The following is a 5934-nucleotide window of genomic DNA, read 5'->3' as shown; positions in this document are numbered from 1 at the left end:
ACCAGGAGAGAAAAATAAAAAAAAAAAAAGGAAAAAAAAGAAAAAGAAACCCGCTGCGGGTTTTATTCTGCGGGAGAGAAAAGAGGATTTGGTGCCTTGTGGCCCTGGAACCAAGTGGAAAGGGAGAGGCACAAGGGGGCCATCGCCCTGTCCCCATCTCTGTCCCCATCCCCATCCCTGTCCCCATCCCCATCCCTGTCCCCATCCCCATCCCTGTCCCCATCCCCATTCCTGACCCCATCCCTATCCCCATCTCTGACCCCATCCCATTTCCTGACCCCATCCCCATCCCTGCCTCCTCTCCCCTGTGCTGTCACTGCGCTGTCACCGCCCGCAGCCACTTGTCACCCAGCACGAGGCAATGGGATGGAAAAAAGCGCAAGCACTGCAGCCGGCCCCAAAATGCCCCACACGGCGCTGAGGCCACACTGCGAGGAAACCCAGGCTGAGGCTGAGCTCAGCCCCAAGCGATGTCACCGCGTCCCCAAGACCAGGGATGTGACCATGGCCTGCGGGTGCCATCCTGCCCAGGCGGGTGCTGTGCCTGGCGGGGACGCGGCGGCGGAGACGTGATCGAGGCTGGCACTTCCCCGTCCTCCCGCCCCATCTGCTGAGCGGGAGCTATTTTCAGCTCTGGCAATTTGGGGCTTTTTGCTAAAGCTGGGCAGGGACGTGGGCTGGTAGCGGTGGCCTCAAGGACACAACCCCCAATGTGTCTCAGCACAGAGTGGCACCTGGAGCCCCAAACCCAAGAAGGGAGCGGGGATAGGCGCAAGGATGGGGGCTCTCTGTGTTTTGGGGATGCCCTCAGGCAGCTCACGCTGTGTCCCCACTTCACACAACGGCAGTGGGATGGGGATACGGGCACGATCCCAGCCCGGCAGAGCGCTCGCCTACAGCTCACAGCCAGCAGAGTGGTATTTGCTAGAGAGGGTCCCCGTTGCCATCCACAATTTATGAAGCTGCTCTGCCACGATTACCGCAGCACGACAGCGCTGCCCGGCACGGCACGAGCTGCGCGCTCTGAAAGCATCTTGGCAGGAGGAGCCGCTTCCGCTCCGTGTTTGAAGTCACTCAATGCCCTCTTCTATTTTCCTCTCCTTCTTCCCCTTCGCTTAACGCTAAAGCGGCCAGAGGCAGGCGGAGGGGATGGGAACTCTGAGATGTGGCACGAGGATGTGGGGACACGGCGTGGGGTGTGGGGGTCTCAGTGCCAGATGTACCATTGAGGGTCAAAGCCCCAGTGCGTCCCATGTCCAACCCCACCAAAACCCATCCAACCCCTCGGACAACATCTCCTCTCTCTAATCCGTCTCTGATTGACATTAATTGAATATTACTACCTTTTAATTCCTCTGTAATTGAATCTCGCAGCGGCTACAACGCAACCCCCCTGCGCCAGCATCCCTGTCCCCATCTCCATTCCTGATCCCATCCCCATCCTCAATCCCTCTCCCTGTCCCCACCCCCGTCCCCTTCACAGCTCCCTCCGCTCCCGTCCCGCAGCATCGGAAACTATTTCTCTGCCACCCGATGACGGCAGCACAGCTCTGGCATTCGCCCAGCGCCGGGCTGGGAGGCACCAGGGCGATGGCAGGGATGAGGCTGCGTCCTCCCGGCCGCTCACTGCCATCCCCAGGGGGGGGTGGCCCTGGGGTGTCCCCTGGCACAGAGTGGTGGGGGCCGCTCTGTGCCTCTCCCCCCTTCCCTCTGCTGGTGGTGGCACAGCTCTCCAGGGAAGGGATGCTCCAGTTATTTTCATTTTTTAAAAGGCGAAATTATAAAAACAAATGAGAAGGAGATGGGTTCCCCTCCTCCCCATCACCTTTGGGCATGCTGGGTCCCTTGCTGTCCTCCCCATGCCCTGGCACTGTAACCTTGGTTGTGCCACCCGCACGGCACCCCCATGGGGCACACACTGGGGACATCACTGCAGTGGGGACATCGCTGCCTCGGGGACATCACTGCAGCTGGGGATATCAGTGCACTGGGGACATAGAATCACCTCCATATCGGGGACATCACCATGTCAGAGACATCTCCACACTGGTGATATATCCAGTGGGGGACATCACTGAACTGGGAATATCTCCACATTGGGGACACCTCCACAATGGGGACACCTCTTCATGGGGGACACCTCTGCTCCGGACTGGCTCTGTGCTCCCTCCATGCAGAGGAGTGCCACCAGCTGTGCCAACACTCGGTATCCCCTCGCTGCTGCCCCCCGCCGAGTTCCCACTGGCCGCCGAGCGCCGCCGCGATTGCTTGTGACACCAATCTCACAACAAATTTAGCAGCTCATTTCCCGGCCGATCAAATATTCCACCTCGATTACCTTGCGGGCAGGAGACGGGCGGCGCGCCGCCGCGCGGGCAGCCAACACCTCCCGCCGTGTCACAGCCCATCAGTGTCACCAGCGCCGGGACGCCTGCGCTGCCGGGGACAATGGGAGGAGGGCTGGGGGGTGGACATGGCCCCATAACCCTGCTGGCACCGTGAGGAGTGATGGCGAAACTGAGGCACGGGGAAAATGCACAGAGAGGGGGGTCCCCAGTGTAGAAATTGAGGCATAGAAACAGTGTGCAGAGAGGGGGTCTCCAATGGGGAAACTGAGGCACGGGGATGGTGCCTGGAACAGGGGTCCCAAATGAGGAACCAGAGGCGTAGGGACAGTGTGCAGAGAGGGGGTCTCCAATGGGGAAACTGAGGCACAGGGGCAGTGCATGGAGAGGGGGTCCTTGATGGAGAGAGGGTCCTCAATGGGGAAACTGAGGCATAGAAACAGCGTGCAAAGGGGGGGGTCCTCAATGGGGAAACTGAGGCACAGGGCAGTGCATGGAGAGGGGATCCTTGATGGGGAGGAGGTCCTCAATGGAGAAACTGAGGCACAGGGCAGTGCATGGAGAGCGGGTCCTTGATGGAGAGGAGGTCCTCAATGGGGAAACTGAGGCATGGGAACAGTGCCTGGAGAAGAGGTCCACAATGGGAAAACTGAGGTATAGAGTGCACAGAGAGGGGGCAAAGAATGGAGAAACTGAGCCATATAAACGGTGCGTGGAGAGATGGTTCTCAATGGGAAAACTGAGGCACAGAGAGTGCATGGAGAAGGGGTCTCCAATGGAGAAACTGAGGCACAGGGACAGCACAAGGAGAAGGGATGCCCAAGAAGCAGAGCAAAGGAAATATGTAGGGGCTGGCCCTGACACCCCATAAATGCCATCAGCGATGGGGATGAGGCAATGGCTCATAATCAGACACAGTGCTGGGAACATACGGAGCGATTTTCAATTAAACCCTCGTTGGGAAGAGGCATAAATACCAGGGGAGATGACGCGGTGGAATTGGGTTCTATTTTTCGTTCCCGAGGAGCCTTAAATATTCCCCACCTAATAATAATAATATAAAAAAAATGAACTCCCGACTTACGAAACAACATATAAATTCCCCTCGTAATTACATTACTTTCAGCGCGGCAAAGATGCCAATAAAATATAAACCAGCGTTGGGCAGGGAGAGGAGAAAATATAGAACCAAATAAATGAATTGTGTTATTGCATTATGGCAAATGAGCTGGGGGTGGGGGGGCTCCACGTCCCTGTTGGAACCACTGCTGTCCTCTCAGTTGCCACTGTCCAGGGGGTTTGTGCCCCATAGGAACCTCTCATTTCTTCCCCATTAGAATCCCATTTAGTCCCCACGGAAATCCCATTGGTTTCCCCATGGAAACCCCATTGCTATCCCATTGGAACCCCATCGCTGCTGCTTGGGAATGCTGCTGCTGTCCCAGAAAAGATCCATTCCATGGCAGCTCCCACAAAGACCCCACTGGAAGGCCTCTGGAGCCCCACTGCTGCCCCGTGGCATTCGGTGCTGCACTCAGGGCTGATCCTGGCAGCGCCCCAATGAAGGATTCCCATAGGAACCCCCCAGGCACAACACGCACAGCCACCCCACAGGACCACTGTGTCCCCAAAATCCCTGAGCACCCTCCCCCCACGTGCCCTGGGGGGTCTTTATCCCCTCCACCTGCCCCACATGGAGGAGCCCCAGCACCATCTTTGCCCTCATCCCCTGAAAGGGGGCAGCCAGGCAGAAAGACAAAAAGCTGTGGGGCCAGGGGGGTGCGGGGTGGGGGCTGCATGTCAGCACAGCGGTGTGCACGTGTGTGAGCGCACTTATCTGCTGGGACTGCACAGAGGTGCACGGGTGGGTGCGCACCAGATGTGTGCACGCACCAGTGTGCACACGTGTGTGCGTATGTGTGTGTGTGTGTGCACGCACCAGATATTTGCTTGCACGTGAGTGTGCGCACCGACGATAATGATTGCACCGGAGAGTGCGTGCATGCATGCACCAGCTGCATGAGCGTGCACAGCATGCATGTGTGCACATGCTCCAGCTGTGAGCTTGCACGGAACACCCACGTGCTGTAGGAGCCGAGAGTGCAAAGTGCAGGCCACGTTCACGTGCACACGCTTGTGCACATGCGTGTGTGCATGTGTGTGCAGCCACGTGCATGCTCCCCAAGCCCAGCAGAGCCATGCAGCCTTCAAACCCCAGCCCCCTCTTCCTCCACCTCCTCCTCCTCACCCCCCACTCCCCCCCCCCACCTTGCTGCCCTTTGCACTGCTACCAAACAAAGCCCTGCACTGCAGCTGTGCCCCCACCAACACTGGGGTCACCCCCCCAGGTTCTGGGGTACCCACAGCCCCCACCCATGGGCATACAGAGCTGGCAGAGCTCTGCCCTCGTTATTTCCTCTTCATTTTTGGGGCTGTCAGAATTATGGAGCAGGGCTGTTTATTGGCTCGAGTTTAATTAATTTGTGTAATATCCCTGTTAGGAACAATGTCTAATTAAGACTTTTGTTTGTGTGTGCACGCTGGGGGGAGGGGACTCCTTCTTTGGGAAAGGAGTGGGGGGGGGGGGCAAAAACCATCCCCAATCATTAATGGAGGGGAGAAAATATTGAAATAGGGCTGGCAGCCTTCCACCGAGCTGCTGGTACGCAGGCTCGTTACAGATGTCTTAATGAGACATCTCCTAATAATGGGATTATCAGTTGCATTGAATCGGGATGAGCAGCTGTGAGCACCACTCGGGCATGGGGCACAGCAAGAGTGGCCATGGGGGGCACAACCCCTGCCTCAGTTTCCCCCCACTGCTGTGGGGTGGATCTGGCACTGTGCAGCATTCAAACCTGGCGAAAGGGGCACTCATAAAAGCCTTCATCTGGGAGGAAATGATGTTGGGAAGGAATTGGTGGGCATGGGGCTGTGTGCTGTGCCCCCACCCCATGTCCGAAGCTGCAGGGATGAGGGGACCCCAGTGTGCCCCAGCTGCATGGACCTGTGTTCCCCACCCCCCTCTCACTTCCCCCCAAGTCCCAATGGGAAACCATACACAGGAACCTCAGCCCCTCAGCCCCTCCTGACACCAACTCTGTGAGGATTTGGGGTCCTGGGTGGTGGTGGGGGTCTGCAGAGCACCTACGAGGTGGTGACACCAGGGGGTCCCATGGGTTTTGTGCCCATGGCATTGCAGTGGCTCAGCCCTGAAGCTGGGGTCCCCATGGGGTGGGGGCTGTGGGGATGGCACGAGGGGGGGCCCTGCAACCCCCACCACGGCCCCGTGCAGGAGAAGCCGGAGCAGCGCTGGCTGCGCTCCTGCGGTCAGAGCCCAGCAATGATCCCACAAGCCTGGAATTTGAGGAATTTCCTGCCAAGGCTCTCTGGAAGACAGGGAGAGAAAGAAAAGCAGCGCTTAACCCTCGACTCCCTGCGCCCGGCCCCAATCCCATAGCGGGTGGGGGATGCCAGCGGGGTGGGGAGCACTCTTAAAAATGCTCTTTTTTGGGGGTTCACTCCTTGCTGCCCCCCCCTCCTATCTGCTTCAGTCAAGCTGCAGAGCCCTGCGGTTGTCTCTGGGGAA

The sequence above is a fragment of the Meleagris gallopavo genome, chromosome 27, assembly GCF_000146605.3.
Source record: "Meleagris gallopavo isolate NT-WF06-2002-E0010 breed Aviagen turkey brand Nicholas breeding stock chromosome 27, Turkey_5.1, whole genome shotgun sequence".
In the NCBI taxonomy this organism is placed as follows: Eukaryota; Metazoa; Chordata; class Aves; order Galliformes; family Phasianidae; genus Meleagris; species Meleagris gallopavo.
The sequence above is the reverse complement of the archived record's forward strand: the minus strand, read 5'-3'. Positions refer to the sequence as shown.